Source organism: Neocloeon triangulifer, unplaced genomic scaffold, assembly GCF_031216515.1.
Source record: "Neocloeon triangulifer isolate White Clay Creek 2 clone unplaced genomic scaffold, ASM3121651v1 ptg000001l, whole genome shotgun sequence".
Classification (NCBI taxonomy): Eukaryota; Metazoa; Arthropoda; class Insecta; order Ephemeroptera; family Baetidae; genus Neocloeon; species Neocloeon triangulifer.
The window spans coordinates 4,214,544-4,239,100 of NW_026775544.1; the positions used below are offsets into that span (position 1 = coordinate 4,214,544).

Below are 24,557 nucleotides of genomic sequence, written 5' to 3' on the forward strand. Positions count from 1 at the left end.
CGTCAGAAAAATTTTAATGAGGCAACAAATTATCGATTGTTCTCTCAACTTATGCGTGCAAAAGTATCAATTTGTTATTTGCAACCCAGTTTCCATATCGCTGAAACATACCGAAAATAAAATCTCGGAGTCTGAAGACTTAATTGTTCCTGAAAAAATGCTTTGTATTACATCTCTCATTATAATTGTTTCAATATAATACAACTATTAATGGGGTTCCAAAGTACATTTTACATTCTACTTAATTCACTGTGCAGTATTTATTGTTACAAATCTATTGGAGATTTTTGGTTTTGGACTAACTTTAAGACATTATTTAAAATTTCTGGAGACTTTCATCGTTTTCCACATCTTTTTTTAATTTTTCAAAAAAAATTTTTTTAAACATTTTGAAGGTCGAGATGTTATTTTTAATACTTATTTTCTTTAATTTTTTACCGTCTACTGTTAATATTTTGTAAGAAAATTTCAGGCACTAATTGTTTGTAATGTAAATTGTTTTTTGAATTAAAATCGGAGTTTTTTCTTTTAATTTGTGCAGTCAAAAATTTTAAAATTAGTACAAAAATTAAATATAGATAATTCCTTTGTGCATTTTGTAAAATTGAAAAAAGAAATTTAGTAATTACGACTTTATCTATGCATAAGTAAAATTTGAATCACTTCTTAATACAAAATAAAGTAACTCAATTGTTACCAGTCTAATTATTATACGTTTTGCTCTGGTGGTCTCATGGAAATCTTAATCCGTATAAGTTTTAAGATCAAGATAAATTGAAACCGCGAATCACTCCGTGTCTAATTATTTCCATCGTGCACAATGGATGAGTAACAGCTGAAGCCCGACCTTCCCACCGACTCGCGAGTTGTCACTTCCGGAGACGAATTAAATAAAACTTCTTCTCTTCGTGTATTTTTATGACAAATGGCTGCATGATACAAGTGCGAGGGAAAAATTCAGCAAAATGATAATCTGCATTGTAATTGTCTGTGCGGCATAATTAGCTCAGCTGCTTGTATTTTGTCTTCTTTTCCCAAGCGTCTGCATGAAAATGATCAAGCACAAAAGACTTCTTTTCGCGCGTCTAACAAGGACGCATCAGTGCAGTATAAACCATGCACACACGTACCATCTAGTTTAGCATCTTGGATGTATGTTGCTATCAAAAAGCACGTTAAAATTAAATGCTTCAAAATAAAATATTTTTAATTTAATTTTGTTTGTATTAAACTGTTTTATAAAATTTAAAAAAAAGTAGTTTTAATTTATAATTTTTTTGCATCTACAAATTAAATGTATTTTTATTTATTTAAATTCGTTTGTGTTTTGAAATCATTGCTACTTAACAAAACTTTGAGATTGCTTGAAAAAAATTTATATAAAGTCACCAACGTCGAAATGTAATAATGTGATTTAAATCGGTTCACTCCAATTTAGCTTTGTTCTCTTGATTGCATATAATGGCCATTTTTTTTTTCATTTTTAATCAATAATAATTATATTCTACAGATTCAAACTGAAAAACTGCCAAGCATGATATAGTTTGAGATTGAAAGTTCTAGGTATGGTAAGAAAAAACTAATCTTTATAGAAGTAATAAAATATAAACCTTATTGTTAGAATAAAGTTTATATAATCATTATTGCAACATATCTCAATTAAACTTGATTTAAAATTAAGAAAATTAAATAGCAATGGTTAAATTCTATCTCTAGATCAAAAGAGTTTCAAAAGGAATAATTGTAACCTAAATATCAAAGAAATTCTGCAAACTGCCCGCACGTTGCGTTTTGCCAACAACATTTGTCATATGACACGCGGAGCACATTTGAATGCTACATGCAGTCATTAGTCGGCTTCTTTGCCGCCTTTCTGCATCTTTTCTTTTTGAGCCGAGAAAGGCGTAGGGGCAAGAAAAGGGTAATTGAGCGTACATACATATATATTCAGCTTGTGTGTGCTCGCCATGTAGTACCACCATGTATACTTCACTCGCCACTCTCGGCTTCTCTTTTTCTCTTGTTTTAAAAAGCAGCTACATTAAAGGCAAGGCAGCTATTTTCCTTGCTCCGTACTTTCTTTCTTTCTTTCTTCCTCGTGAAATATTCAAATAATGTTAGACGAGGATCTGCAGAGTTTCGTATTCCGGCGCATTATACATAGGGTTGAGAGAAGAATAGAATATCCTTAGCTATGGCAGATATTAAAGTGTGAGGGTATGCTTCGAGGCGAAAATAGTAAGAAAATAGCGGAAAATAGCATGCAAATTTAATAACGTCGCTCATGTTTTCCAGAATTTTTAATATATTATGGGTTTTTGTGTGTGAAGAATACTTATCGTTAAAATGTAAATTTTGCTACACCATCTTTTAGGCTCTGTTTACTAAAATTAAAATTTGTGTATTTGATGATTAATATTTCCAGCGATGAAAGATGAAACATAGTTTTGTCACAATTTAACTGAAAACACATGAAAAAATTAATGTCATTATACAATAAATTAGGATTTGATTATTTTTTCAAACTTATCTGAAATTCATGAAATTTTTCAGCAATATTATTTTTTGGATCAAAAAAGTCTTTATTGAAAATAAATTAATTTTTTTTAAACTTGCTTTTGCTGAATGCTATAGAAAAAGGAATGTAAAATATGAAATTTTTTGTTCTTTGTTGTTGGGTATTTTCAATTTTCGCACCTGCATGCATTCCCTTTCAAAACTTCTGAGAAAGCTGCGTGCAAACTTTTCCTGCGATAAGATCAGAGGAAGTGTCACACGTACGTCCTATCTTCTCTTGTGACACCGCAGAGTTTGACGAAACAAAATCGCCGCCGCGTGACGCGAAATCGTTCCGCGATTTTCCGTGCATTTTCTCACCTGCCACCTGTGGCGGGCGAGAAATGAGTTACAACGAATTGAAGAGCCGCGGATTTATATATTTATTTATATTTTCGCTCGCGTGTTTCAAGGCCGGGCCCACACACCGTGAAGCCATAAGTACGCTGATGAGAGCAAAGTTTACAAATACGGCCGCTTTTGATTCTCTGCCAGCACAAATTTCATCCGCCTCTTTGCATTTAATATTTTTTTTCCTACCAAGCGCCTACCGCAACGAAAATTGAGTTACTTATTTTTTCCCCGGTGAAAAGATAATGATATCATTTTGCCAGGGAAGCCTCACATCGCTCACGGCTCTGGTTTCCGACCAGGTCCAACCTTCAACCTAAAAACACACCTGCCAGACGACGAGGAAAAGAAAGAACTTTCGGCGTCCTTTTGTAAGGTTTTCCTGCATAATGAAGAAAAGTGTCGCTCGCGTTATCACGCAAGTGAAACTTTTATCATCAAGGCGAAGGGTGTTTCGTGCTGCACAGTGAAAAAGACAATGCCACAGTTGTTGTGCAAGTCGCTGCAGAAAAGCGATGGAATTTATTCTATTGGTTTTTAAGTAAAAAATAGCTGGGAATTGAAATTTGAGGAAATAAATATCCAAAATATATATCCCCAAACTTTATCGGATATTGTAATTTTCTGTTCAAGGAGATTAGCGCAGGGCCTGCGTCGCAGGCTCATCTGTTTATTTAATTTTCTTTTTTCAAAAATACGGAATTAAGCAAAATTGTTTAAAAGGTGGTTTAAAATTTTGCTCGAAAACGCCCAAAACTGTATAAAGACAATTTTCAAAAATTTGAGGAGAACAATTAGGCATTTTTTTTTTTTTTTTTTTTTTTAATTTTTCTTATACTACCTTTTAAATTTTCAAAAGAGTTCTTAAAAGTATTTAATGTATTTCTTTAAATTTGAATCAGACAAACACAAAGGGCTTAAAATTAAAATAGCGCCAACAGAGGAAGCTTATTGGCTTATTTTACCCCAAAATTTTATCACCATGCGTGGGCATTTGGTTTTAAATGTTACAGATTGGTTTATATTTTTATTTGTTGAAGTAGGAATTATTACAATTATAGGTCCGTGAATAATACATCAAAATGATAATCACACGTCAAGCATGAACCGAAGTAACGCGCGATGTGCCAAATATCGAGCGGCGCGAGTTGGGGACTACGTCAGGTAAATGTGGCGTGGGCCAGGTCAGTGACACAGGGGCCAACTTAAAGGTGTACTGCCGCGCCGCATCGCTCGCTCCAAATTCACGGCGCGCTGCCAACCAAGGTCGCCTTCGCCGAACAAGCGCCGTTCCGGCAAACTAATTATTTAACCCGAAATCGATTACGCGTTCTGTGTATTCCGCTGTGCTATCGGCCGATGGCGTGACACTTTTTCTGCTTTCCACAGAATATAATATAACGCCCAATTTATTTGAGGCGTATTTTTCTGGTGAAGTGCATGCCGCGCACTTATTGTTATTAGGGGCGAGTGCATCTGCTGCTTCGCCGGAACGCTTTCGAGAACTGGGAAATATGGACTGGTGTCTCTTTTCGTCTGGCGGCGGCACACGCAAACCGCATTTTTTATACTTCCATCTGGTTGTTAATTTTCATTACTTTAATTAGCCCGTTTGCGAAACCGCGCCCTAATCGGGCAGTGCACTTGTCTTTTAAATTTATTGGCAATTTTTTGGTAATTTTGTAATTTGTTTAAAATTAGAAAACAACTAACACAAATTTAGCTAAGAATAGGTATTCAGGAGACTCACAATAAGCTTGCTGCATGCCGTTGGTCATCTTGATCTTCATTTGTATATTTATAATTAAAATTATTACTATCCATTAATTTTTTATTATTTTCAAACTCTAATGAGGAGTCTGTTTTCATTTTGAAAATGAAAAATATATTGCATATTATTTTTCAATATTTTCTATAAGAAATGGTGAACTTGATCATTTTCAATATTGATTCAGGAGACAAACTCTGGTGCAGAGACGGCAGTGAAAACTTGTTCACGATCGACACGATCTGACTAATTAAAACAACACCCGGATACGCTCTCGTTATTTAATTTTGTACGGAGAAACACTTGTTGTAAATTTTATCACTCGTGAGTCGCCGTGCAGTGCAAAAGGAAATCCAGTCACTCTCTGCTGTCTCAGGGGAGTTAAATGTGAATTAGAAGAAGCGTGTCTGCCTGCTGTATGTATGTTCTTGAGAAGACAAAAGATGGAGCATTACAAAGAACCGTCTATACATTATGTATCCTTTCGCAGCGCAGCGTCTGAAAACGGAGAGAGAAGAAGAGTTTCAAGTGTAATCTATATACAAATGCGATTAAAGTGCAATCAAATGCGAGTACGAAATACATTATTATTGGAGGGCGATCCAAAAGCCTGATTTACCCTCAGCTGTTGCGGCCTAATTAAATTAATTTAATTAAATGTGATTGCAACCCAATGAAATACTTAAAAAAAAATAAGCCCGGAACTTGCAATTTTTAATTATTTAATTTCAAGTATTCTTTTGCTATCAATTATTATAGCAGGTTTCCAAAAATATGAAAAGTATAATAATAAATAAATAAATATACAATCAACATTTATAAAGTTTGCAGGTTTTTTATGAAAATTTGTGTTTGTTTTTAGAGGTTGTTTTCATTACAAGATCTTTAGTTACTCTTGAAAACTTGACATATATCACTGCTTTTTTGTGAGAATTAAATTTTGTTTGAAGCCTGACAGATCATAATTAATAGTTATACCATAACCATTATACTGCGCCCCAATTAAGTTGAAAAATTAGTATGATATCTGATCTTGGTATCAAAGTTGACTAAGTTTACGTTTTGCGTTACTTTAAGTTGCAAAAGATTGATTAAAATTGACGGTTGGATCATGCATGAGAGACAGTGAATAAATTTTACATTTTATTCCTTTTTAATTTGACCGTTGCTATAGCAAAAATTAAAAATAATAGAGCCAGCCAGGTTAGGCTTCTGGATCGCCCTCATTACATAAATTGTGAGCCCTCCATTTCTGCTGGATGAAAATAAATGAACGGTGAGATGCGTTTGAGCTGTTTTTCAAAATAAGAAACACTTGAGAGAGTTTCTGCTTGATGCGCATTTAATCTCCCTATAAGTGACTTGTGCACTTAATACATTTTATCCCAACAACTTGAAACTGTTCAGTTCACCAAATTGTTGCAAATTAAAGACCAACACATAATCAGTGTAATCAAAGGCAGTTTTTGCCACGAGACTTTATGGAAAATTGGTAATGATCGTCATTACAAGCACACACATACAAGAGATGCACATTTTGCAGGTTTCGTCATTGCAAATTACAACTGCAGGGGAGAAAGAAAAGTGCAACGAAATATCTTCCTTGAAAATTGACTTGCGCTCTTTAAGCTTAATTGACCAATTACTGCGAAAATTGGCGCTTAAAAGCACTTAAATTTCCTGAAAATTTTGTTTTCCCTGAAAAATTCAAAAATGATTTTAGCTAAATCGAATTACTACGATTATTGGATGCTGAGAACTGCCGAGAGCAAATGTTTTACTTTTGCTTATATTATGACCCCCGTGAGCTTATTAGGCTATTGGATTGGTCTCTTGCCAAAGTTGAGCACCCTTTTAGCACATATTTGTTATTCGCTTCCCAATCAACCTGACCCCTTAAAATTTTTCTTTCTTTTCAATAAGTGAAAGAAAAATAAGATAAATAGAATTTTTTGTAGTGTACTATAATTCTTCAAATTTAGTTGACGAAAATAAATTGTACAAATAATTTCCGCGAGAATCAAAATAAAAATTAAGCTAATACAGATGTAAAATTTTTATAAACCTCTCTGATTATGATCGCTTTAGAATCAGATTTAAACACGATTACATCTGCTAAAAACTCCGCATTAAGTGACCGATTTAATGTTTAAAAATTGAGGGGGGGAAATGCAGTACAGTTAAGACAATAAGATTTATCCCTGGAGTATTAATTGATTGAGCGGCTTATCAATCGAGATCCACATTCGCAATTTATTGCCGTATCAGCGATATTTAATTGCAAGTAAGCGTCCTGTAAAATTAACATAATTGAGTTGAACTGGCTGCTGGCAAGTGGATTTATAGCCGCGTCCAATAATCGAGCAATTAACCCCACCTGATGCCACCGCGCTGATACCGCGAGAGAGAAAGAGAGGAACTCGATTTTAAACTCCCTTTGTGTGTTATTCGCTCTTTACAACAACGAGTGTTTGCTTTTTTCTGCTGCAAATAAAATGTTGCTCTCCCCGAGCATAATTTATATGTGGCTCATGCGCAAGATAGATTACTCGGAGGCGTTGCTCGCCATCAGGTTTGCTGAATATTAAAGTGCCGCACACCAACATACGGTCACGATCTTTTCTTTCTTGTTCGGGACAAAAAATATAAAGTAGTGAGAGACGAGCAGCAGTGGCGGCAAGTCACAAAGTTAAATTAAAGAGATCGAGGTAACGCGCCTGGTGATTCGGTTAAAAGTTTGCACTTGAGAGAAACTAAGTGATGGAATTGCTCGGAAATCGAGTTGGGGAAGCGAAGTTGGATGTCAACTTTATTTCTTTATAAAAGTACAATTTGCGTTTGGTCGCTTTCGGTTTAATTCCTTTTTACAATAAAATCAACTGCATTGAACGAGTCACTTACTTTAATTTAATATTATACATTTCAAAATGTCCTAATGTTGACGTTTCAGATATTATCACATTTTTTTTTATATGAAGTATTTTTTAATTACAGGTAGGCATGTGAAAAATATTATTTAATTGAAAAGATAAAAAAAAATTGAATTTATAAGCCATCATTTTATGACTGTTTTAGTTGCAAATTGCGTGTATTAATGTATCATCATCTGATCAATTTTCAATTGTTAGATCAAATATATTTATGCTCTCAGAATTATGGTGTTTGTATATTTTTTTATCAACATATTTTGTAAAATAATATTTAATTTAAAATATTTTTTATTTTCAAAACTTTTATTTAACTTATTTTGTGTTCAATGTTATATTCTTTTAAATATAACATTTTAACTAGCATTTTAAAGCTTATTTATTTGATTTAAAATCTCATATATCTGCATCTAAGGGGCAGAAAATATTTTATATTTATAAAAACTATTTAAAAAAAATCACCCTCAAAATTAAGGAATTGTTGCCTAATTCAACATTCAATCACATTGTAGGATGTTTCCATGCTTTTTATAACCACTTCTAATTATTAAAAATTTAAGTAAATATAATCATACATAATATTTATTCCGTTTTGATTGGTTTTGATAAATTTAATTCAAACATATCAAATTTCACTCTCAGCTAAAATTTTGTGCCGAAACGACCGGTTCGTTTGACGAACGCTTGGGCACTGACGCAAATAATCGCCGCTTCTCAAATGACAGGCCAACGATTCACATGACGTGATTCGGCCTGTGCTTGAGTTACTTTTATATAACTTGTATTTATTTTTTTCCAGTGCGGAGAAACAAGCAAAAGCAAATTGACAGGCGCAAAAAGGGACAATGCGAAATACGAACGAGATCCGCCACTGATGGAGAGGATAAAGCAAGGATCTCTTCACATGTCGTTACAAATTGCAAACCGTCAACTACACGGCGGTCTTTTTTTATTATTTCTCTCCTTCGATGGGGACGTCTCCGTTCGTTCGCTGCGACTGAGAATTCAATTACAGCAGCTGCGCGACAGTAAAAGTAGAGAGAGAATTTCTTTCTTCTTTCTCTCCAACACAAGGAGATAAACCTTATTTGCCGAATGGTACGTTTTTTCCTCCGGATGAGGTGAGCGTAATTAAAAGAGCCTGTGCCGATTTTAATAGGGTGATAACAACACTCCGGCATAATAATAATTTCCCGCGGCCGATGCTCTTTTCCGACTTGGCAAACACGATTCTTGCCGGGAAATTGAGTTTCGCGTGTTCTTTTCATTGTTTGCCCGGTAGTTTGCCGTGGCTATTTGCTTTTCCAATGGAAATCATCGCGGAAGGAAGAGAGATATGAAACGGTCGCTCGGTTGCAAAATGTATGGTTTATTCACATTTGTATCAAAGACTCAAAGAGATTTGCTTTGTAGGAGAGAAAACGATTCTAGCGATGTGAAAAACGTAAAGGTTTATATAGTTTTCCACTGTGTTTCTTTAAATTGATGAAGAATTCAAAATTACACTTTTTGAAGAATAATTTGTTAATTGCAAATAATTTACATGTAAATTGACCCTTCAGTTACAGCGATGGTAAAAATTTACAATCACACATGTAATAAAACTACAGAGTTTGCTTCCTTTTAAAATGAACAGTTCATAAATTGAAAATTTTATGGAATAATTTATAATAATGTACAATCTACATTTAACATAATTATATTTATTTTATTATTCAGAAAAATGTTCCTGTCATTTTCTAGACTGGTAACAAAATATTATATTCTTCCAAAAAGCAACAAGAGAATATGTTTAAAGCGTAAAAAAATTCCAAGAGAGTATAACAAAACTAAGAAACATTGCCCAGGGATCATAAATAAAAAATTTCCTTTTTTATTTGAAATTTAAGAAAAGTTGCTCTATTTTTGTCTTTATTCTAACATATTTGGATCAAAACGAAAAAATTTGCAAAGATTGTATGTTAGAATGAACTTTGAAAATAAACAGATCAAATTTATTACTCCTAGGATACAAATCTCCCTACATTTCCGAATTGTTCTTCTATTCTACGTGGAAAACCGTAGTATGTATAGGATGGAAAGCTGATCTTTAGCCATGCAAACACAAAGAAAACCAATTTTCATATACCACTCGGAAATAGAAAAATTGCATCTTTTATTTGCAAAAAAACTGGCTAAATGAATTGCAGAGCTTATCTGCCGGACCGTTCCATTCGCCAGATATAAGATGCGCTTCGTTTTGTATCCGAGAGAAAATCCTGCAGCGAAAACCATTTCGATTTTTTCTCTACAAAGATGGGAATCCCCGCGGGCAGCGCAGGTTGCATACTTGGTTGCACGGCGCTTTGCTTTCAAAGAGTGCACGCCGCGTACTTTTATTGTTATCTTGATCTGGACTGTTGTGTCTTGTGTGTGTGCCCGAGTTTTTATTTCTCCCAGGCACAGGCAGACAAGCAAGGGTGGAAGCGAGAAAGAAAGGCAGCATTATATATTCGGTTCTATCAAGACAAAGGCGGCTTTATCCTTGGCAAATTGGTTTTCCTGCAGGCGGACAGGTACATGAGGATCTGCACGTCGTTTTACCGCTCGCCCCTGGTGATATTATTAGCTTGATTTATTTTACTTCAAAAATTGAAACTTAAAAGCTAAACAAATTGAGGATGAAAAAAACTAACCACGCATTTTTTTTTTGTAAATTATAATAATATACTTTTATAGTTTTTTTTTTATAATTTTATCAAAGAATTAACAATTATAAAAATATAGATTTTTTTTGGATTCTTATGTAAATTTTTTTCATTTTGATATTTAATATAACGCATTAAAATAAATTTTTAAAAGCATTTAAAAGTCTCACCAAGCACACTTCCATTTCAAAATTTCTACTCAATGAAAGATTAAATATCATAATATACATATAATTCTTTACAATTTGAGAGAAAATTATATTTATTATAAGTAGGATCCCAGATCCAACTGTTTCGTCCATTTCTTAACCGCACAATCCTCAAATTCGATGCAAAGAAAATTATCTTTATGCGCTCCGAATAGCATTTTATTTTATAAAAGAATTATTTTCGAGTTTGAGCTCAATAATCAACAACAAGGAACAGTAGCATGATTTAATTTAATCCAGACGCACTCCTAAACTTTAAACGGAATTAAGTACAGAATTTATAAATATTATTTATTATAAAAAACTTATTTTTCTTTTAAATCATTATGAATTTATCGAATCAACGTATTAATATGGATACTTTGGAAAGAATCCGAAATTATTTGTGAATTTAGCTCTACAATTTTACTTCTCTTGAATTGAGCACTTTAGAAAATAAAAAGTCAGTATCAAGTAATAAAAATATAAGTTTTCTAAACATTTCAAATGAATGCTTCTATTTGAATCTGCAAGCGCAGAATTGTGCAATTTGCTCAAAACTTTTCGCTCCCTTTTCCACCATAACGCATTTCGCTGGCGAAATTATAATGCAAAGTAGCTCGACGGGTCCACATTATGAATGCGGACGTCGGTGGAGCGCGCGAGAAATATAATACGTCTCGCTCTCTTTTCTCTTTTTCACACCTCATTCCGAATGCATTACCGCGCGCGTCGCCTCGTAAATGGGCATTTTCCCGGTAGCAGTGCAGGTCAGGCTCACCACCTATTAAAAGCAGCCGAGAGGCTTCTTTCACTCGCTCCACCGACGTGGAAGAAGAAAAGTTCTAATTGCCGCATAAAACACACACCCCAGAGCAGCGAAGATGAAATGCGTGTTTTATACCTGACATTGCGAGCCACTAGAGTACATTTTCATAATGTAAGCTGGCAGAGCAGGTCACCGTTTTTGACTAGAAATTCACTTTTCCGGAAATAAATAATATTTTACCTTGTTTGTAAAATTATTAAATCTTCCGGATATAAATATTTTCAATTGACAGAAACGACACTATTTTTTGCTTTGAAAATAAGTTATTTAAAATAGGAAAGGTGTTTGTAGATGACCTGTATCATCTAATAAGAAAATGTAAAATTACCAAATTTTAGGAATTTTCTAATTTCATCAATTGGATTTTAAATTCTGCATTCAATTTTCCCACAAATGAGTAAGATTAATTTTTTTTCGGACAAATGGGGCTTTCCCACGTAAGGAGAAATTCATGACACCTTATGGCTCTTTTCATTCAGAGCAGGTTTCTCGCAGATAATGATTGTGTGCTTTCATCTAGTCCAGACTCAAAAATCCACCGAGTGCAGTTTTTTCCTCTTCTGAAATATACATCTTTTCTTTGGTAAAGTGCAGAAGAGCAATCTCGCAAAGCTTTTAAACGAAATACGCGGATTTAGAGATGGATTGGTGTGGATTGCATATCTCTCTCTCTCTCACTCAATAATGGTTATTGGCAAACTGTTGCATGCAAATCGCGTTTATTGTCTGATCTTTCTACGCCAAACGCAAGTGAAACGTGGACGAATTGCTAATGTGCGAAAATGTGCTGCGGACAAAATAAAGAAAAAAATTTTAGAGGCGGGTTGAAAGTTGCGCAGGTCGTTGACTCCGATGCGGACGAGAGTTTGGCGCAGAGCAGACGCCCGCCAGACGGTTTCATCCCCTTTAAAATTTCGATCGCCCCCGAAAATGTGGCGTCGACCTTGCCGTACATTAGAGCGCGCTTGAATTCTGAATTTATGGAGCCCATTCACTTGTCTAGACCCATATAAGAGAATCAATGAGCTTTTCGCTGGCAATGAAAAATATGGCCCTCTTTGCTCAAAAGCACTATCTTTTGAATAAATGCTTTTTGCTAGTGCTTGTAATAAGTCCTTCTCCCTTTCCATGATAGATTTGATTTCGGCATGAAATTTTGCCGAGCGACGCATTAATAAAATGAGAATAATTGGAAATAAAATTATTATTGGTCGTTTTCAATCTTTCAATAGCGTTTCTCCAGGGAAATTAAAATTTAATTTCACTATCTACTTGAATGAATGATTTCTCATGTTTTTTACACAAAAGAAGTAAATTTAACAAATTATTTTCTTCATTATGACTTTTAACTTATTTTCAACAAATTTTAATGGCATAAAAAATGGGAAAAGTTGATTCAAAATTAAAAATATATTGCAATTAAGCAGTCCTTTTGAATTTTTCCTTTCAAAATAATTTTTTTCTCGGTTATTTATGAATTTAATGCTCTCTTTCAAGTTGATTTGGAATAAATTGGCAGATAAAGGACGAGGCTTTTTACTTATAAAGTATAACAGCGTATGAGAAGAAAAAGAAAAAAACACACATGAACAGATGTGTATTGGAGTTTGTTGTGCATATTAAATCAGAGGTGCTCGTCTGAGCGGATTATTTGACGGCCGATTAGCCGAGAGCTGAAGGTCTGATAAGTGGGCACGGACAGCAGCGAGATGAATAAATCCAAGTGCGGTGGGACTGCAGATTTGCAGGCACGTCATCTCTTCTCGGTTCAAGCCTTGTCAACTAATCGGACACTTAACATGATCCTCTTCAACTTTCTTGGCTCGAAATATTGCGAGCGAAGAAGTTTATATTTACAATGTGAATCACAACAATAAACGTTGTTCATGACGGCGATAAATAGGTAAATTTTCAATCTCTCTCGTTGCAAGTGAAACAAGCTGTGGTGTGCTCGGGAAAAACGTATCGCATGTCTGAAAATGATTAAGTGTGGCCGCAGAATAACAACCACGTTTCGGTTTTGTACACATTGTTTCAAGTTGAAGAATGCATTGCTTTAAAGTCTTATGTTGTTTGCGCTTCATTTAATCCAGCCTATACAGTGTCGCATATTATGGTGTGTTGCTCAATCACAGAAATGGCATTTGAAAACTTGAAATTGTTTAAGCAATAATTTAAGTTTTATAAGATTTTAGATTTTATCTTTAAAATAATAAATAAATTTTTCTAAAGTAAGCCAGCACTGTGCGTTTTTTTTTTTTTTTTTTTTTTTTTTTAATAAATACTTTACGACATTTTTAATTTGCTTTTTTATTAAAATTTAATGGAAAATGTTGGGCATATCTATCTGTACTTTCTACTATTATTTCACTGTAGTTAAAAATAAATTTAATTAATATTTATGCACAAACTATATTTAACAGCAATCCACTAAAATTTAATTTTGGTGATGATCATTTTAAAAATGAATAAGAGATTGCCATATGAATTTCAATTGTACTATAGGCGTAACTTCGTTTCTCAAACTCAAGGGCAGATTTTTTCGAGTCAATCTTGTGTTAAAGAAATGAATAAATGATTAAAGAAAATAAATTAGGTAAATGCGATTGTAAAATAATCTAACCACAAATCAACCTTTGATATTAAAATTATTCTACTGTAGACCGTATTTGCCTTCTAAATATATCACCCTGAAGTATCTGAGCTAAATTTAATTACAAAGTTTTTCCCAGTATTCTACAGATCAAGAACGTTTAATGATGTTCAAAATTGCGAAACTATTAACGAGAGTAGCGCAGTTTCTATTTGAGAGGGAAAATACTTTCTCGAAATAATAATCCCCTTGTTCTGTCGCAATTGAGCCATTGTCGTTTGTTAGTGGCGATCCGTCTCGCGCTTTGTGACTCATTAGAATCAAAGGGAAAAATATAGCTGCGCATCCAAAAAGGCCCAACTCGTCTCGTATAATAATGTGAGCATGTTCTTGTCGCCCTCGTAAAATACGCTCTAAATTTGCACAATAACCCCGTGGCATTAGTGCGACTGGTGCCAGATGAATTTATGGCAATTAGTCTCGCGCTCGCCGAGATGCGCGCGAATAAAAATAGCAGCCTTAATCCTATTTGATGAACAACCAAAACAAACCGCGCTTGTGTATAATTTCATTTGAATATATATTCAAAATGACACTTATTCTCGTTTGAATACATCCGTTTCAATGGCGCCCCTCGGAGTAGCTATGCCACTTGACTTACTGCGCAGCTAATGTAACGAGAAAATCTCGCATGAGGGTGAAGAAGAACAAACAATTCTTATTGCTGCTGGGGTGAGATTTCTAGTTCCATGGATATCGTATTTTAAAGTGGAAGTTTTACAAGAATTTCTGGAATTTAAACAAATAGCTCAAATGTATTTTACCCATTTTACTCACTAAAATTTGAAAAAGTCCAGTCAACAAATCTTAAACAGAATATTTAGTCCAAAAAGAAAATAATTATCCCAAACAACTACTTCGCACATTCTCCCATGTAGCATGTACTGATGCCACAAAGTATTTAAAATTTTATAGCGCTATAATAATTTTTTAGACACATTTGTATTGCATGGAAATGAGTTTTGTAGAGAAATAATTGTAAACAAATAAACTAATTGTTCTTATAAGAGAATAAAAAAAATGTTCATATTATGAACAAAAATAATTGCATAAATGCAATTATAAAATTTAATATTTTGTTTCAAATCTTCTATATTTACTTTCAAAGAAAATCAAATGTAAAATGCATACTACAATTCTCACCCCCTATAACAATTTTGCAAACAAATAAATTCACGTCTGTTTGAGAAGTTGAGAAACGCAATAACCATTAAATTAAGCTTCGCTCTCCATTCTGCCTGCGGTGTTTATTTCCCGATTGCGTAAATGCAAACAAACGTCGCGGCGGCGGCGGCGGTTCACATTATAATCATTACTAATTAACAAATTACCATTGCTCATTAAAAGTGTAAATTAAATCAAGTCGGCGAGCGTGTGTGCGATGAGTAGCGTTCTCAGAACGTCTGCAGATTAACGCACACATCGCGCCTCACTCGACGAGAAGTGAATTATCGAACATTTTCCCCTTCTCTGTCTCTCCCGATATATAAATTTTAAACGAATGAAGAAGAATCTGGCCGCTAATTAAACCACACGCAGAGTTAATATTATATATCCCCGTGGCTGATATAGCACTCGACTTGTAATTCTCTCCTATATGTGGAACATAAAGTAAAAAAAAACTCGTTACTTTGAAGCCGTTTAATGAAGCTGACCTAACCCAAAGCTGCATTTCGCTGACCTCGCCGCGCCAAGAAGAGGAGCTCAACCTCTTTTATGTATACACTTTTTTACTCGTTGCATCTCTCACACTTGCTATGCACGGTTGCCATGCAAATTTCCTCGGGCAGGTGCGAATAACTCCCAGGACGAAACTATCTAGCCTGCGGATTTTCTCATCTCTCACACTTATTTGATAAATAAATTCATACTCTGTATTTTTATACCTGCAGTGTGCCGGCAAAGTGCTCTCGCGAGCTGTCAGACATTTATATTTCTCTGCATCCCCTTTGATATTCAAATAAGGAAGCAGCTGGAAAATCCTGCTCTCCGCAAAGTGAAAAATTGCATCGCCCGGCGTTGAAATATTGAAGAGCGAAAGGAACATGGAAAAATGCATGGAATATTTATAAAAGAGGGCTGGAGGATCGCGCAAGATTGAGTAATTATTTATCGAAGTAAAAAAGAGTAAACGGGAGTGATGCACTTCACGCCAGCGACCGCACTGTTGATTACAGACAAAAAAAAAAGAGTGGCTTCAATTGTGTTTGCATAAGAAAAAGAAACTGTTAAAGGTGAATCATATGATGGAAATGCAACGTATTGAAAAGTGACTTGTCTCGTGAATTATTTTTTCTCGCATACAAAAATGGTTTTAATGAGAAAAAAATCAAAGTAAAAAATAAGAACTTGGATTTGACCCTCGCTGAAAAAAATTGTGTTTCTTCAAAGATAAAAACATACGACGTTGTTTTCTTGTTTTTAATTTTCTTTCTTATTATTTTCTTATTTTGATAAAAGAATTTCAATGGATCATTTCTAATTTCCAAGATAACATAAAACTAACACGTTGGCTCGGGGGAACCAAAAGTTTCTACGACTTAGTAATTAAGCAAGTGACGAAATTTTCGAACAGACTGGAAACTGCGGTTTTCAAATGATTAAAAATACATTTTTAAGTTTTGATACAAAGTTCTTTTTTCTTAGATATAATTGTTTTTATTCTCACTTTTCAATGAGTGCGAAGTACAATGAAATAAATTGTGCACGAAAATCAGACGATAAATTAGCTGGACGGAATTCGCGGCGATGACAGGCACGCCGTCCTTTTTAACACAATTCCAAGAGGAACGACGTGGCGTTCGTAAAGAAATTAGCGGGACTGGCGCGCGAGGTTGTGTCGCTGCCGCAGCCGTGTCAGCATGAATTTATTAAGTTCGTTTTAATGGTCTCTTTCTCGGCGTGGATAAAAATTCCAGTGGATAAGAAAATAATATATTACAAAGCCGTTTGATCTCGGCGACTTCACAAGAAGCGTGTTCGCTGCACGCATAAATCGCAAACGCGTTTTGCCAAATAATCTATTTGCACGCCAAGAACGTTTCGTAGTTTTGTAAAAGCTGAAAATGTGCGCTTTTTGCACAACTAACGGCGTGTTTGCAACATTCGAGTCAGAGTCAATAGTGCCAGCTGTCCAAACACGCTGACAGAAAAAGTGCTCCAGCAGTCAGATTTGAAATTCATTGCTTTTAATTTCAGCTCTCAAGTTCATAATTCACACCCTCAAGCACAAGTCTTGCTCGAGTGCAAACAAACATACACACTCGCCTACCCCAACTAAATTGCAATTATCTTTGTAGATTCTTTCAAATTCATGTATGTGAGCAAACTACGTTGTTTTATGATTTTCTTTTGCAACTCTACATAAGTTTTGTAAAGAGTTTTCTAAATTTGATATTAAAACTGGGAAAATAAAATTTAATTGCTTTAAAAAAAAAGATATTATATGGAAAAGAATTAAAATGCCTAAATCAATACCAGATTTTTACAAATACATCAAATTTTCATAGTTTACTTTTATTAAATAATCACAAATTGATTTCAACAAAATGAAAACACTGCTAGTTGAACTTATTTTGGATAAATCTCCAGGCCACAAAAAAATTACGACTTACTTTAGCTTTGTTTCATTGTGTACCACTTCTATTTTTATTGCATCAAATGAGAATTTTTCTTTTTCCTTATTCACAACAATTCTGCATTTGTCTGGAATACTCTGTAATTCAACTATTCAACAGACTGCTTCACCTCTGGAGCATCGTCCTCCGTCTCTGTTGAGCAATTTCGTCTCAATGTGTTGGTTGCAGTGCGAGCTGGGAAAAGTAAATTTGATTAGGAAACGTGAGAAGCACTTATGACAAAAAAAAATTGTGCTCCAGCGAGTTGTTGATGAAGCCAAGAGTTGGTTTCTATTTATTTTGCAGCAGTGTAGAGCACGCTTCTGAAAATGTGCTTTGGTTCTCACACAACTTAAACAAAATCATACTAAAGCTGCTTTTTATGACGGAACTATTTATTTATTTATTTTCACATTTCGCGAGAGGCGGCGCCGCTTTATGATGTGACTTTATGAAAGTTCAGAGCGCAGAGGCAAGGGTGGATAAAAAAAACAACGCATTCATAAAACTGCTTGCACAAAAAGCTAGCCTGAATAAATAAATAAATAATTTGGAGCGAGCGTAATACCAAGTCGGGGGAATTTTTAATCGCATCTCAAAGTTGTGGCGGAGAATAATTAATGCAAAACCTCTCTATTAACCGGTCGGAAGGGCAGCAAAGTGGAGTGCGCACGTGTCGTGGGTGATGAAATTCGCGCAATTTTTCGACGCGCAATTCATTTGCATCGCCGCTGAATAAATAGGATGAGTTGTAGTTTTATTATTGTAATTTATCGCCAGTTCGGTGCACAAACAATGAAATTAGCATTTTGGCGAATCCCTCTCTCTAGCAGGCTTTGTTTACTCGGTGTGCAATCCGCGGATTATAAAAGTAATTACTCGCGTCTGCGCTGCAAATACGTTACCATAAAGCTTTTAACCAGAGCAGAGTGAGATGGAACAAAAAATTCCTCACACACACATCCCGCCAGTAATTTTCTAATTTGGTCGTGCAAAACGGCGCTGCACGTTTCGCAAGTGGAAAAAATCGCAGGGATATGAATTGTGATAAAAGTGGTGGAAACAGCTGGACGAGGCAAAAAGGAGTGAAATATTTCGAAATAACCGCCACATTTCGAGCCGAGACACATGGGATTAATAAGGGAATGGAATTGCTTGATCAGCATTCAAATTGCACTTTGGGCGGCCATTCACAGAAAGAGGGCATTAAATAAATCCATTGAGCTGCAGCCAAGTTGCACCACATATTAATTGATAAAGGCAGCAACAGCAACGACCTCACCCCGAGGGCCGAGCGCGTCGTTTGCATTATTATTATTTCAATGTATAATATACTTTATCTCTCTCGGTACGGCTGATGCGAAGTTGGCGTGATTTTGAAGGACGCAATATGCTTCACAATCACCGGTGAAAAGGTCAGCAACCTCTAAAGTTTTCAGAGGGTCAATGTATTGTGAATGTACTACGAATTTTGATCAACGAGTTTATTTTTCAGAAATTTCGTCAATAAGAAGAAAGAGATAAATAAATATTATGATAAATAAAACCATAAAGTTGAACACACAAAATCGGATGTTGCCTTCTGCAGCACCAATAAAGGGCACAGGCTGACAAGACTTTGCCTTGGCCTGATCCTAGAAAAAATAACTAAAAATTGCAATTAAATATTTATTATAATGAGCATAAAATTCGAGAGCTAACCATTTACATATTGGTGAAACAGTATTTTTTTTTAATAATAATCAAATTTTGGTTAAAATTTTAATTGCACAAGTACATTTACTTTTCTTAAATTTAGGCATTTCTTATGCATTGATAATTGCCTTTCAATATAATTGCTACGTCCACAAATAACTTGGGTTAAAACAGTGAAATTGATTCCAGTTATTAACTACTGTTTATAATTTTCTTCAAATTAATTAATTACTTGCTTCTTCGTCATACACAGTTTCAAATTGAACTAATTAAATTTCATTAATAAAAAATAAAAAACTAATATCAACAGTTTTCTATTAACTTTCCAATTCAATCAATGCGGAGAACTGGATTTCAACAAAATCAACCAGTAGAAACAAAATGTATTTATTTTCCATATTTTCCATTGTGCAGCGCATGTTTGTTTACTCCATTCATATCATAATGCAATTATTCGCTCCACGGCGTTCACTGTGGAAAAATTGCATCTACACAAATAATGATCCTTTCAGTTGGGTGCAGAACGCCGCGAATTTAATTAGCAAAATATTTTTGCAGCAGCGGCGCAGAAGCTGCCAGTCTGCGAGCAAGCGTGCTTTGTGCTGCATGACTTATTTGCATGCATATCCACATGTTGCAAATTGGCCCTGGAGCTACTGTTTCCAGTGCGTCCCTGAAACAGACACGTTGCTTTAAAGGACCTCTCCACCAAAGATTTTTATTCTTGAATCAGAAAGTAGATAAAATTTTATGGCTGGAATTGAAATTGAAATCAAATGATTTTCACTCCTTAGGGAGGAATCAGAGGTTCATCGAATGCTCACATTTTCTCTTGAAAACCGTTTGATCTATATCGATATGTCAATGTCTAGCACAAGTCTCATTTTAGTTATTTAAAAACCAAGATGAACATGTCTCTCGTGGTTTAATTTTTTAATATTTTTGGCAGCAAAGTGGGAACATTTGTAAATCCCTGTTTCAACTTAAATGAATGTGATTTTTTTTTACTAAAAATTCGATATCATTCATTATAATTTTTTTGCATTCTTTCAAATGCAAAAAAAAAAATTAAATTTCTAGGGAGTCCCTTTAATAAAGCTAGTTGGGGCTAATTCAAGGGAGAACGGCGTCGTGTTTAGGGCACTGGAAAATTAGATACAGAGAGCAGCAAGACGTGTGTGTGGGTATGCAACCCGACGTACAGAAAAATGCTAGAGTCATTTTTCGCGCTGCTAATTTTCCACTAAGTCTGCGATAATAAGTTTTGAAAGAGACGCGCAAAAAGTGCTGCTGTTCGTGCTCAACATGCAAATCAGGCCTGCAGCAGATATAAATCCCAGCAATCAGCAGCGAGGCCCCGAGCAGTGCTTGCCGACTAATGAAATTTGAAATCGGGCCATATTGCACGCCGTTTTATTAAATAAACTGCAAATAGACGCGCGCCGAGGTGGATCTCTTTTTCTTTATGAAGAGTGATTGCGTTGCGAAAGGAGCGCGCGTTCCTCCCCCGACTAATTAAAATGCCTTAATATTGCGCACTTTGAAATATTGTGAGAGATACCGCGCTCTGCTGATGATGGAAATTTCTTGCGTCTGACGTTGATTTCAGAGAGTATGCCTTGATAAATACCAATTTGTCTCAAGGCAAGTGAATTTAATAAACTTGATTGAGGAATAAATATTAGAGTCAATAAATGACCTAATAAGGGAGAAATTAATTGTGCATTGTTATTAGCGTAATCTAATGAAAATGGCAAAATTTAATTATTTGAGAGGAAATTTTGTCAAAATGTTTCTAATTTAATTTTGGTGACGTTAAGTTGATTTGATGAAAGCTAAATAATTAAAATTAGGCTTATTTTGTGAAAATTTATAAAAGCCATGCTTATACAAAGATGTTTCAATGATAATGACGTCTTGAAGTATGGTAGTTAAAATATTGAATTCTGAGGTTATAAATAACTTTTTGGATAGATCTTGATCTGAAAATGAGGAGACTCGATAATGAAGCATGAAAAATGAAATGTTGGGCAATCAGGTCAAAATTTACTTCAAACAAAATTTTTATTTTATTATTATTTCGAAACCAAAATAAATAAAATTATTAGCGCCATTAATACATCTTACTATTGCTTTGTTAACTTTTGTTTAATTTTAAATTTAAATCACGTAATAATTGTATAAACTTCTTGTGTTTTTTTATTCCAATACGCTTCACTTCCATAATTTTCACATTAGAATTGTGTACAAAAACAACTTTTAGTAAATATATAAAAACTTCCACCAATAGTATAATTCATAAATTAATAAAATGTCCCCTTCGTCTTTTCCATGTCCTCTCTATGACATCCAAATTAGCCATAAAAAGAGGGCATGCTCTTGTGGCTGCGGGCGTTCCGCCTGCATCTTTATGCATCCCCGTCGCCCATGCTGTGCCGCAATTATTTTCCGTCCGCCGTGCATTTTCTTCTGCGAGACAAAACGCACGTCTGCTGGATATGCACCGCACGTTATATTCGCCGACTCTATTCATCTGGGGATAAATAAGGGCTAATTGAGCGCATTCATTAGAGGGCAAAAACCGAGATTAAATTAAGCCGTGGCGCCAACACACAAAACACAGCAGCACTCGCAGTTAAGCACCGCGCGCGTTCACTGCGCCGCGCCAACCGGAATTATTATGATGCACTTGTTGGGTCAAAAACCTTCCTTTGCCAGACGTTAAACAAAAATAATTTGTTTTGTTAAACAATAATCTTCCCTGGCGTGTGGTATTTTAAGGACGGGGAAAATTACAGATTATTTAAGTTTTATACTACAAATTTAAAGGTTCCAATACATTAATAGACTAGTCAATAAATCACCCACAATTACCTATTTTGATATTATAACATTCCAAATTCACATTGAATCTGAATTTAACATGACTTATGATTTCATTGGCTTTTTACTTTTTTACAACCAAAATAATTGTCTAATTGAGAAAATTTTATTTTCATCGAATTTTAGCAATTTATAATTTTGGAAAAGAGAAAAAATTATTTATTTCAACGAGGGGGTTTTAAAGCCATCATAAAGTCACCCATTTAACAGAGGAAATCACTTGTTTTATATATATAAAAAATAAAAATAAAACTATACAACCGATACTAAATTTAGGTTAAAAAATTCGCATCTTAAGCTGTGATTTTTTAACGTTTATTATTCATGCGAAAAATAAAACAAGATTTTCAAAAGTGAATGCTGTTTCCCGTATCTTTACCATTGGTGAGGTGCAGCAAAGTTTCCTTTTCTGGAAGTGTCCGCCCCCGGCCGAGGTGCAGGCGCTGCTCTCCTCTCTCCAGTGCACAAAGTTGTTTGTTTTAATTATACGGCGCGTCGTGTTTGCACAAAGCAACCTATGAGATAAAACACAAATATTTTGTTTCGCGATTGATTCGCAGTCGGGTTCCGGGAAGTGGAGTTTTTTTAAGTGTTTTGCCAGCAGCTTTTTACATTATATTATATATTTGTTATTGTTGCAAAAGTTGCATTGAGTCAAAAGGTTTGTTAAAAAAACTCGAAAAAATTGTTTTGTCTGATTTTCAATTAATTATTCATATTATTAATTGTCCAGGGGCAGAAAAGCACTGTTTAACTGTTTATTATTTCTATAGTTTATAATAATAAATAATATAACTATGCAATTAAAAAATTTGAAATATTTTTATTTATATTATTTTTTTGTTTAAATATTTAAACTTATAATTCATTTTTTTTTTCAGGAAAAAGTAGATGAATAAAAATTTAAAAATATTATGTTGTTAATAAAACAAAAATTTTAAATAAATTTAAATTTTTGCTGACGAAAAGCAAAGATTCCTCTATATACCATTACATAGCTGTGGTTTTATGACAAGTAAATGTGGATGTTTCACATGTAGGTTGAATGTATGGAAATTATTTGAAATCATGATTTGAAATGTGAGCATCTTTTTAGAAAAATGCAAGGAAAGGACCGCAATTGTCAATTAATCAAGTTAATGAATATTATAATTTGTATTTTATTTGTAAATGAAGACTTAAAAACTTATTTGCATATAATTCTGCTGAAATATTACTATATAGCAACTAGAGTTTGGAATATAAGGAATAACTTAATTCTGAGACTCATTTATTTTCTCACAGCAATATTATAATAATAAAGCGGAAAAATTAACTTATAATCGTCTTACTGAGTTGGCTCAAAGATTTAGGCTGTAAAAATAAATTTTTGTGATAAAATTACCAAACCTGCATCTTACATCTCCACACGTCTCCATATCTATCACCTATCACATAATTTTTGGGTAAAAGCTTAAATTTATGAGTTTCTAAAACTATTTTCTGACAATTTCATTTCCATATAAAAATTGCAAAATCTCTTATCCCTGTTCTGGCGAAACGATGCAAAAAATTGACTGTTCAGTTTTTGCTTTGAACGGCCGCCGGTTTTATATGCAATTGCTTTCAAACACCATTTTCCCATTTCCATATAGCACAACATACATGATGAAAGCGGGCACGACAAACCACTGGCTAGCCGGGAGCGAAATTCGCACTCGCCGGCCATACCAGAGGCCACTGCAGCGCAAAGTGCTCTCTCTACACAGGGGTATTGTTCAAAGCGCGCACTGCCTTCATTGATTGGCGGTGGTTTAGTGCGGACGTGTGGCGTCGACTGGCGTTGACACGCAGAGTGTTTGCAAACACTGACCTGCCGCAAAGCTGCATGGGAGGGACGTCACCGACAGCACCAGCAACATGACAGGCTGGAGTTGCAAAGAGAGAAAAAGGCTCATTAAAATAGAATAATCAGGAAACGTCCACCTTAAAAAAAGACATCTTTTTTGCCGTAGATGTTGGATTAGAAATCGCGAGGTTAAACCGAGCAAAAAGTGGCTAAAAAGTCTTATTTACAAATAAATTTTTCAAACTTTATGGAAGTTTATAATTAAAAATAATAATATTTTTTAAATTTTATTTCGATTCTTTAAATTAAGATAACACCGATTTTGAAACAATATAGATTACAAGAATGAAAAAAACATACACTTTCAGAAGAAAAAATCATCAGCTTGAATATTAAAATGAATTTGGAATAAACTATTGTTCAATTGGAAATTTGATAAGTTACAAATCTGCAGAAAACCCTAAACTAAATAAGTCCCCAAAATATTGAAAGTAGCCCAGAAATTGAGCTGAATTATATATATGTAGAATATAAACAAAAAAATTATCAAATTAGCAGAATGAATATTGCTGCAA

The 24,557-nt window shown here is 34.5% G+C and overlaps 1 long non-coding RNA gene across 1 annotated transcript in view; it reads left to right on the forward strand.

Annotated features, from left to right (window-relative positions):
- The window catches only part of LOC132193769 (uncharacterized), a 174,644-nt gene that overhangs the window by 30,025 nt on the left and 120,062 nt on the right, over positions 1-24,557 (forward strand). The window lies entirely within an intron of this gene.